We start from the raw sequence: 12322 nt of genomic DNA on the forward strand, positions 1-12322 counted from the left end.
CACCCCTCAACCTCATAACTTCATAATCTCGTAACCTCGTCATCTCTGGCAGAAAGTAAACTTCTCCCACCTGCCCATAGCGACTGTTCAGTAGTCTTGCATCCCCACACTTTATTTAAGCAGGCTTGAGTAGATTAAATATTGCAAAAATGCAGCTTTTCAAACAAGCGAAACAACGCTCAGACTGTTTGCTGATGTACGGAGCACTTAAGGACATATTCTGAAACAGTCTGATGTTCACTGTAATGTTACAAAATGTGGAACTTTTCAGCATGCCTTACAGAGATTTCATTGAACTGATTTGAGATTGAAAGATGTTGGAATAAAGTATATCCAAAGTGCAGCTCATCCGAGACAAAATCATTTCACATCGCCGTCTAATCCCTCACTGATCTCTGCAAATGAAAGGAGATGTAATGTCAAGATTATCATTACACACACACCTAATTAGCAGTGTAATGCTGGACCATCGCTGATATTATTCACACCCGATTAGTCAGGCAGGTTGTTAACGTGGAGGGCGATGATGGAGAGGGATGATAAACAGTGCTGCGCTCTTATTGGCTGGATCAGGTTCTGTGCTTTGATCTTCTTCCTCCTCATTACTCAGGGGGGGATGACAGGTGTGTGTGTGTGTGTGTGTGTGTGTGTGTGTGTGTATGTAGACATTTTTGTAACATGTTGAATAAGGTGCACAAATTCCTGAGTAGCTTCCAAGGTATTTGTGGAGTATTCTGTTTTATATTTATTATCAACATTTTTACTCCTTGTTGATGTGTGTGGCACTTTTATTTCATTTTATTTTGAAAAACCCAACTTTTTTCTTTCTTTCTTTGCAGATGAAATCATTTCACCATATCATATCTCCTCTGTCTCAGTGGTCTGGTTAGCTCATAGTTGCACATTCACAAACAGATACAGACGCACACACACACACACACACACACACACACTGATTATCTATAACTTTCTCAGTGGTAATTACTGTAGCTCACAGAGTATTATCAGACCCCAGGAAGTGAGATAGGAACAGTCCCTACAGACTCCACACAATCGGACTGGTGAAACACCAGTGTGTGTGTGTGTGTGTTTTTGCATTTATGTATTTCTTTGCATACGTCCCTGCGGAGGGGGATGTTAGCCTGCTCTTGTCTAAATGAACATACTCCAGGCTCGAGTAAGACACCCACATAACCTGCAGATATCTCTGGATAAACCATCCAGAGCTGCAGATAGCCAGGGATGTGTTGACTGCCCCAAGTGCAGGAAAACCTCTGCCTTCCTGGGCAAAGACATTACGCATATCCCCCTCCTCCCTGGCTGCTCTCCTTCAGCCTACAATCTCCCTTCAGGTCCCACAGGGAACCCGTCGCCCCTGCTAGGCCCAGGATCGAGGCTCCTCCTGGGCTACTCCGCTGATACTCCCCCCTACTCTAGGAGTGCGCCTGATGTACAGGGAGGGAACTTGTACAAACATTGCACATTTGACTTATGTGTACAATCTCTTACACACACCCTCGCGCACTAACATAAGGTACACCCACAGAAAGCCAGGCATAGAATATACAACAACAAATCTCCTACACTCTTGTAATATAAACATGCAAAACCATTGGTTGTATTTATGTCAGAAATGTGAGCCTGGATAGAAGGAAAACTGAAATAAAGACAAAGAAAGGAATGTGAAATTACGAAATGTAACTGACTTGCTTGGCTGTTAAGGATATGTGATTTGGCATATCACTCAACTAATGGCTGATGGTGTGTGTGTGTGTGTGTGTGTGTGTGTGCAGAGGATTAAGGTAGTTGACCTTAGCGGCACCTTTTCACATCTCATTTCAACCTAATCTGTGTTTGCGCGAGTGTGTGTATCAGTCCTCTCATGAGACACCAACATAAAGCTACCGGAGGCTAACAGGAGATGACGAAGAGGTGAGATGTGAGTTGTGATAAAATTGCCCCTTACACACACACACACACACACACACACACACACACACACACACACACACACACACAATCGCACACAAACATCCAACATCAAATCTCAAGAGACCCTTAAGATCCTCTGAACCCCAAGTCCCAAGGCAGGAAGCAGACAAGTGTGTGTGTGTATATTAGCTCATTAGTGTGTGCATGTATTTGTTTGTGAGTGTAACCCAAGCTCCGGTGCAGCTAACAGACAGGTCCACTTAGTAGCAGAAGACAGACACAACAGCACCACACCTTTACGCCGTAATCACAAACAGATGTCTGCTGATCGCTCTGCTAAACGTTAACATTTAATTATTAGATTATCATGCTCAATAGTGAGAGCAAATACATTTTCTTGCATATTTCTCTGATGAGAAGACACTCCGGGCAGTTATGAGAGAGTTCAGCCCAAAAATAACTTTAATATGTCGTTGCCAGATGAACTGACATTTTAAACTCTTAGCTTAGCTGACTTATTAGTGTTCTATCTTGGAAAAAAAAATAAAAATGCTAGGATACAGTAATAACTGCATGTATCACTACTATCTTTGGTATTATTCTTGCTCCTCGGTGTTAGTGAATGAGTGTCCAAGCAGATGACAGGACTTCCTGTGTTCACAGTGGGACTGCATGAAAGAAAATGAAAGAATCACATTTGTGTCTGATGCAGTCCCCACGAGTCACCATTGCATGCATTCAGTGGGACATCATGTGCAAATGCATATTGCATTTAGAAATTTTGTAAAACTAACTTTCATCTGGAACGTTGGATGCTCTCTCATCTACTAAATAGTTATATTAAATATTGGGAAGTAAAGTAAAATAAAACCGTTTCATGGATGTAATTGCTAATGCAAATGTGGTGGAGTGATTTATAGACCAACAATATCAAACTAACAATAAATAAAAGCTACATTGGGTTATGGGAATATCTACAGAAAAATATGATTTATAACTTTATATGACAAAATGAGTTGTGGATGGTTGGTGATACACACACTGACATATACAAACTAATGACAAATAACAGAGGTTTCATTAAAAAAAATATTGCTCACTCTCTGCAGCAAGAGCAAGTGATTCATTTCATAGAACTTTTACTGTAGGCATTAAAGTCTGATATACATATATCTGATATACTGTATTTGTATATGAGTTTGAATTTTGAATCACTGACCTTTAGAAGATGTGCGGACATTTTTCCCATCTGAAAATATTAACATATTCTGTGATATTTGACTGATACAGTGTGAAGATTGAACTGTACATCAAACATAGTGTCATTTCTGCGGCTGCTGTCACTGAAATATCTGCAGGATGCTGGTCTGGAAATGCGATTTAAGTGAGATTTATGTTTTCTTGTCAAACCTTTCCCTTTTTTTCCACATTCCTTTGTTTCTTTATGTTTGTGTGCTTCTTGTTGTTGAGTTGTTTATTGTTACTATGCGGTGTGATAGAAGCTCGCTCAGTTATAATCATTTTAAAGTCACATGGTCTTAATGACCACACATACTACACACAGATTACTACCAATTTTACTTTCCGTCCTCTGCACCGACGCAGTTGGATGGTTCAACGTGTTGTTTTCCAAACACATATAACATGCACGTGTGTGTGTGAATCTTTTTTTTCACGCTCATCCTCTCACTCGCTTAAACACGGACACAGACGCGGTCAGGCAAAAGATCTCCGTCTCTGCGGTGTATCAGCTGTTGTCCAGCTGTTGATGTGTATTTACTTTCTGACTTATTTATTTGACATCTGCAATCTGCATCTTAAGAGGTGAGAAGCGTGTTTGTGTGCACGTGCGCTTGTGTTACTCTTACGGTGTCATCATCATCATCACTTAGGATAAAAGTGTCTAAAATGTTTCATTTGTAATGATTTGTAGGCAAATGTTAGTCCGTTTCATTTGCTTTCAAAACTCAACTTTACTTTTTTTTTGTAAATAATTTAAAATCCTTGTCAGATGTGTGACACAGTCAAATGTTCACCTCTTAAGAAAAAGCACTTCTGGCATCATAAACGCCTTTTTAAAACTCTACATTTCATTATAAGGGAAACACCAGTATTCATAACACGGAAATTTCACAACTAAGTTAATTTATTTAAATGAAATCATCGTTTTCAGAGGAATTGCTTGAAGAGGGAGTCAATTTTGGTGAACTTTGACCTGCACCCTTGATCAACTGTCTTGCCTGTGGGACGGTACATACATTCCCTTGAATTAACTGTGTTGACTTACTTTCCACGTAGTTAAAACATCACCAACATTTCCGCAACAGAAACTTTGTGAGGATGCTCAAATGAATTTCTCTGTGCCACTTTCTGGTTTGTTTTCATTGAATGTTTAAACTGATTACAACATGTGCATCCAGTAGTCGGACACAGTTTGAACATTATAGATCATATTACATTGGCGATACAGTATCCATGGTAAGGAAAATATAAACGTATACCTGGAGGCATCTGGGCTTTTCCAGGACTGATGATACGTCTTTCCCGCTTTTTTTTTTTACTACACTGTCTCTTCTTAGGGAAAAAAAACACAGAGCAGATCCATCAGTGAAATGGTGGTCCTTATCTATCTCTTTCCCCCGGATGCTAATTAAAGATAATAAACCTTCGAAGATCATTTCTCTGCTGCTCCAAACTCACCGTCACCTTAGGTCCTCTTGCACCACACATGCACACAGCCAGATGGGATGAGAGCATGCACACACAAACACACACACACACACGTTGGCCTAAAACGCATGGTTGTTGGCGTTCCCTGAGGCAGCAGGTGAGTGTAAATTGAAATGCCGTAAGTCACATAAGCAACGCTGAAATGCGTGTTTAAATAAGCACTGAATGATAAAAATAGTGTGAAGGGCTTTTAAATACACACGGCGTTACATCTTTCAAACACATGCCTGCATAAACATGCATGAACGCACATGCACCCACACACACACACCCACACACACGCACACACACGCACACACGCAGATTAATTTCTCTGTATGTCTAAGTTTAAACCCCTCGTTAATCTTCACTCCACGCCTTAAACACAGGTGTTTGGAGAGCTTACAGATGAAAGTTTGATGCCAGATATCATGATATCATATAACTATGTTCGAGTTCTCCCTTTCTCTCTCCTTCACACACAATTGTTTCCCACAGAAAACCAGAAAATTCCCCTCTACTTCACTTATCACAAACACACAGTCTCTCTCTGAAACACTTCCTTTTTCCCACTCAACAACTCAGTCAATACGCAGATATTTATTTAGCTCAGAGACAGAAAGTCTCATGAGCAGACTGGCCTTAAGATTTTTATTGAGCAAGGAGATAAAAAAGCGAGTTCTGCTCTGTGTCCATTAGGACTAGGCCAGAAGAGCGGCTGATGAAATGGAATAAACTGTTGTGGTTATCTTCCCTGGCTGCTGCAGTGGAGGAGAACCAGAGAGAAAGAGAGAGAGAGGCCACATACATATGCTCACAAAACTACACGTTACTACACCATTCACCATTCACACACACACACACATACATACACCCTTCCTTGGTATTGCTCAGGTCTGTATTTATCCCTAACCATAACAGAGCAGGCAGATAATGGCCGATGGGACGTAAAAATAACCTGGCACATGTCTGTTTGGATTAACCTCGTCTCCTCACCCCTTCTCCCTCCTTCTCTATCCTTCCATCATGTTTTATTGCTCTCTTCTTTTCCATCCATTAATTCGCTATCTATCTATCTATCTATCTATCTATCTATCTATCTATCTATCTATCTATCTATCTATCTATCTATCTATCTATCTATCTATCTATAATGAAGAAACATGTAATACTAAAGGGAAAAAAACACACTTTTAGTCAACAGGGTTTCCATGAATAACACATTCATTTTTGCTCAATTACTAATATGTTGGATATTTATTTTGGCACAGCATAAACTGTCTTATCAAATGCTTATCAACAGAAAAAGCAACAGAGGCTGCTTATTTTCCCTCCAAACTAGCCTCTTTGTTTGCATAAGATATAAAGTACTTGTCCAAATATGTTAAAAACTGAATATGAGAGGAAAAAACAAGACAGACAGAACAAAGAAACAGCATATATCATCACAAGCGCTCCCCCCGTGGAGGGGTTTGAACTGCACCCACACACAAACACGAGAGAGCAACGAGTCATTAAATCTAATGCTGCAATAATAAGCTCACCTGTTTCCAATGAAGTTCTCGTGAAAAATGAGTATTGATTCTTCAACATGAAAATGTCCAAGTGTGTTTACAGCGTTTTAGCATCTTTTTACTCAATGTCTTCGTTTGTGGGGCACTACTTTGCTCCCTACTCTCATGGCAGACACTACTCAACAGTAGACCAACAAAGTGAGCAACTAGTTGATGCACATATAGAAGCTTGAGGCAGATATATCCCTCAGAAGTTGGCAGAAATCAGCTTTTAGTTTTTTATTTAGCTGTTTTAGCTGATTGTATTGGTTTCAAACTCTGCAGTATCACCACATGCAACCAAAGAAGCACTGATAAACCTGCTGCTCGCTGCCTGCCCAGCACCAAACAGCTGACAGAGGAAGCTGAAGTGATTGGTTGATAAACTATCAAGATCCAGATCAATTTTCACAGGAGTTATTGACCAAAACAAAGCTAAAAGTAGAATGAATATTGGACTTACACTCATCGGGTGGTCCGAAAAATGACTTCAAATGAACAGTGTCTGCAAAATACATAATTGCAATTAGCAATTGCATGTTAACACAATATCCATAGCAACTTTACAAGCTGGTATATACTCTATGTGCCTGTCAGCTTGTCTTGTTTTGATGTGTATGTGCCCCCTAGTGGGCAGCTAAAAAAGATTTTCAGCCTTTGGGAGCCTTGCGAAATCAAATGAAGTGGAACTGGAGTTGCTGAGACAAACATTCCCACATTTAAAAACCTGCGTGTTACCCAGGATGCCCTTTTCTTACGAGTCACATTCAACAAAACCGGAAACAATTATGTTGAAAAGCAACAAGACAGTTGATAACTTCAGTAAACTCTCTGAACTCCAAAGGAGGACACTGTGGGCCTGTAAAATGTTGATCCCCATGTCTGATGAGAATGGGAGACCAGTATTTTATATCTCTGTAGAGGACGGGGATACAATATATCTGACACAGCTTTATTGGCTTACTCTTTAATGACTTCCTGCACAGAGTGAGGCTGAAGGAGACAGGGGGAGTCTAACTCAGTGAGAACTGAGATATTTCTTTTTTTTCTTTTCTTTTTTTTTCTGTCTTTGGACTTTCTTTGAACTATTCATGCTCTTTACCTCATTATCCGATTCTCTGCTCCTCACACCAAAGGCTGATTCCCCGTTCGCATTTTTCTATCTACCACTCTTATCGTCATTTGGAGAGACTGTAAAGTAAATGCCTCTTCAACATGATAAGTATATGACCTTGTCCATGTATTCCTTAGTGTACCTCTCTCTCTCTCTGTCTCTGCATGGCTAAGATGGGGTTAATAATGAGCAAATGTTCTGATGATGAAGCCTTTTTCCAAGAATCTTTTCTCCCAAACGTGCATGGCCTTTGGATGACTCCCCAAGGAGACCATTAATTTAGATATCAGTGTGTGTGTGTGTGTGTGTGTGTGTGTGTGTGTGTGTGTGCGTACATGTGCGTGGGCATGCATTTGTGTGTGTGTGTGTGTGTGAGCAGCTTGAATATGAGTGGGAGATTTTTTTTTTGTTACTTTGTTTTATCACACACAGACACAAGTATGAGCAGAAACAGATCAATTAGAAAGTGCGTGCACGTCTGCAAACATGCAACGACACAGCACCCAACTCCCAAACTCTTAGCTGCTAAAACACAACAACGCCTTATCACGGATCCCTCCTTCCTATCATCAGTCTACACCTTCACCCTAACCCGCTCCCCAAACACCACCCCAAAACATCCTTCTACGTCAACACCTCTCACCCCCCATTCCGCCCAAATTCAGACCCGCATAGGCACAAAGATTAGGAGACTCACACACATACACACAGATACAGGATCTTGACTACAGTTGACACTTACATTAACATGTATAGTACACATTAAGACACACAGCGACAGTGATGCATTTAATGCCTGATTGCACACACACACTTTATCTCTAAAGGGCAGCCAGGTGTGTAATTAAAGGGAGTTCTGATGGTCCCACCTCTTGACTCCTGACTGACCAGCTAACGCATGTGTGATTTTCCTTTGCATGTTGTTAGGTGGCGTTCAGACGGACTCCTTCGTGCTCTCTTACAGCAGTTTGTTTTTGCAGCGCTCTGTTTTTTAGTGAAAGAGGAAGAGTCCACTCCACAGAGCTTACAGCAACTCCTTCTCTCGCCAAACACTGTCTGACTGTCTGTCTACAAATGTATTGTTTGTTCATGTACATCAATAAGGAGCCACAAAAACGATCTTTTACCATTGTGTAATTCCAAAAGCATTGGTTTTATGCAACTTTTTCCACAAATTGAAACTGAAATTACTTTTAAAAAAGCCTTTTATTGGTTCAAAGTTAGGGGGCAGGTAGGCAAAAATGCAATGAAACCATCGGACCTAATGTATGAAAAAAAAAGTCTAAATGTGTCTAAAATATAATCACTAGTAAGCATGTGAATATTCGCAATCAAGAGCAAATTATAAACTCCCATTCTGCCAAATGATGTATCTATCTGAGAATATGATTTCATCCTGGCCCGTCTTCCTCGGCCTTAATTTCACTTTGAAAAAAGCAGGTGCTTTCCCTGCGGATTGTAGTTGCACCAGATAATGCTCATGGTGGTGTCATCATTTTCAAAACTAGTCTAAACACGGCTTAGCAGGATCTCTATAACATTTGCGCAGGTGTGTTAATGTTAGGCCAGTAAATCTGGCACAATGAGCGTTGGGAATGATCGTCTCTCTCTGTCTCTGAGCTCCGCCTCACCTCTGGAGACGTAATGAGAGGATGAGAAGATTTCACTTGTTTGTAGAAACTTTTTTTTTTGTTTGGTTGACTGTCAAAGCTTCTTTTTTTTGGCCTTGATTATCTCTGCTGTATGACGTACGATCTGACAATAAAAAATACTTTAGATAAGTCATGTAACTGCACATGAAATCTTAGATAAATCAAGGTTCATCTCAAGTCCACATGTGTTGTTGTTTACTGAAAGGTGCTGACTTATGTTTCATGTAAAACGACTCATCCTCAGAACTGCTGAGGCAACTGACGCTTAGAACAAAGAGAATATACTACAGTACATCAGCTTAAAAAAACGATAAACTGGAGTCGAGTAGGTTTACTCCTTATTATATCCCACTTTTGATGAATTAGTCATTTCCTCTTGCATCAAGAAAATCCTGTCAAATGCATTAAACACATCATCTTCTGAATCTAGGATTTTAGGATGATACACGTATAAATAAGCCTCTTTACATGTATTTCTGTATACGTGCATGAGACCGGTGTGTTGGCTGTGCCCCTGATGCCTGGCTGACTGGTCCCAGTAAGAATGGAGCTCATATAAACAGGCTTGGTCGTTCCCACGTCTCTGTTTACACTGGGAGACCCCAGAGCAGCACTACCAGAGCACTGGATTCCCTCCGCACGGCAAACTCACACACTATTCATCTTTGTCTCCTACAGAAACACTTACTCATAAGTACACAAATGCGGCACATGGGCATGCAGATATACAGTGTATGTGTGCATCTACGCAGAAATAGAGCCATTCACATTTAAAGTGTGTATAAATCCAAATGTAACAAGAACACATCTCCTTTCCCTTACATTCCCTGTCATTTAGAGCCTTTTTGGATCCCACCGGACGTCTTCATCTCCCTACAAGTTTGAATTTCTGCTGAAATACTAGTAAAAGTTTTAGTAATCTGCCAGAGTTCCCACAAACCTATCAAACCTGTACCGAACTCAGTTTTACAACACTACTGCAAAGACTCTCAAAAGCTTTAACTTCGCTCTCTAAGTCCTTTTGAAATGGGCCTGTGATGTACGCCCAACATAAACAGAACACTGGGGTCCTGACAAACACGTCCAGTTTACAGGCAACAGTGAGGTCACCCCAGCAGAGGATCTCTGCAAAGATGCATCTGCTGACACAGACGACTCAAGCTTTTAAGAGAAATGGCATCTTCACATTTAGTGTTTTCGACTGTGGACAGAGAGCGACTTTGTTTTAGCGTGTTACCTAAAGTTCCTAAGAAGATTGTGGGACTTTTTCAACTGTTTGTCATAAGAAATACCAAACTGGCCAGATCATCCAGACATTCAGATGAAGACACACCTCTTGGGGATTGAGAATGCCTCTATACGCCCTTGCTAGGTGGATGATAATGTTCCACCCAATAGCAATTTACTTTATTAATAATAATCTGTGTCATGTTTGATCCGTATAAATGTAAGGGTAAAACTTTGAATTTAGCCAATAGCCAAACAACCACAATCACTGTTAAGCATACATATTAAACATACCTAATGCACACACATGCAGGCAAACACAAATATTCCCAGAAGCATGAAAAAATGATTTATCTCTCACTTTCTCTTCTCTTTGACACACACACACACACACACACACACAAACACACATAAAGTAGTTAGAGTGATGGAGCGTCTATTTATTCTTAGACATAACTGCATCTATTAAGCCGTAAGTGCTCACATCTGTGTGTTTACATGTTGCATCTTATGACCTAATGAGAATAAGAGCATTGTTCCCCTGGGAAGAGACTGCCCCAGTGATGTGCAGCCCCAACAGACTGTAAACATACTCCTGCGCCCTGCGTCAACCATCTCACAGCACACAGCAAACACACACACACACACACACACACACACACACACACACACACACACACACACACACACACACACACACACACACAGCATCAATGCTAGTGGTCTGACTTGCCTAACCTGCTCTAAATCTAAACCTTTATAGTAAACATCTTGGGACATCTGAACAAGGCTCTTGTGCAGAATGGATGTGACTCACAAGGCTATATATCACCAAGAGAAGCCCAGGAGAATTAAACGAGAAAGAGAAGAGACAATTTGGGAACCAGGGAGTACAAACAATAACAACAAGGCTGAATCATAAAGAAGTTATTTGTCTGTTTTGTTTGGGTGCAGGCCAGGCGGAAGTGTTTTGCGGTGGACTGAGGTGAATAGCTGGGTTACAGGATACAATGCACAATTGTGCACAAGCAAGCAATAAGTCATGGATATTAACACTTCATAAATATATACACATGAATGTGTGCACATATGTACATTCAAATCTGTGTTTAGTTTGAGCGACTTTATCTCATAAAGATAATTCTTCAAGAAGAATCCTCATGAAGTCACGACCGGTTCGCCTAAAGGTCACCATCAGTGCAGAATGTGACCGCATCCATTCACTAAATTCATTCATGAGCCACAGGAGCGGCTGCAAATTCTCTCATTGATAACACAAACATTCCCGGCCGCCTCCAAACTTTACTCCTTCTCCTCTTTTGTAGCCCGTCCAGAATTCCCTGAGGAGCATTTACTGACCAGATGTGCTCATTTTCCTCGGAGATGTTTTAATCCACATAGCTTAAATGTCAATAAACCGTAAACACTCAAAAAAAGGTTACACATTGTTATCTGGAAATGGTGTTAACATAAGCCTGCTAAGTGTAATATTGGCAGACATCGAAGATTACAGAGACAAATTTGTGGACACAGAATTTGGCTAAAGTCAATGAGTGTTTTAACCCTTCTTTGACTTGCACATGATAACCTTTAAGAATTCATTCAGAACAAGTCACCCATGACATTAAATTATTACCTCGTTGTACCACTGTAGAGCATTTCTTACCTCAAATTATGTCAAAATTATGCATTTTTTATGCAAGACACAAACTTTACACCAACTTGTTTTTCAAGTTCATCTGGCAGCCAGAAATAATAATCATGTTCTTAATCTTTTTGGTAATAAAGGTTGTATTTTATCAGATAATAATCATATAATTTCCTCTTACCATTCAATTAAACTTTAAATAACTCACACAGACTTAATGACATGTCATTTGGATTGCTTCACCTTTCAAAGAAGGAACAAAGTCCTGCATTGATCATGTTTTATGCAGGAAGGCATCCATGCATCTATAAATGCATCTCGGACCTAGTTTAAACTTATACATAAGATCTATCCCTCTTACTATTTGCAGATATCGATAGGCTAGCTTTTGCACTGTTTGGGGAAATGATGAAATGCTTCACGTTAGTTTTAAGTGTGATAACAAATAGACTCCAATCTCTATAGGTCCTACTGATATTTCTAATTT

The sequence above is a fragment of the Larimichthys crocea genome, chromosome XI (genome assembly GCF_000972845.2).
Source record: "Larimichthys crocea isolate SSNF chromosome XI, L_crocea_2.0, whole genome shotgun sequence".
NCBI lineage: Eukaryota > Metazoa > Chordata > Actinopteri > Sciaenidae > Larimichthys > Larimichthys crocea.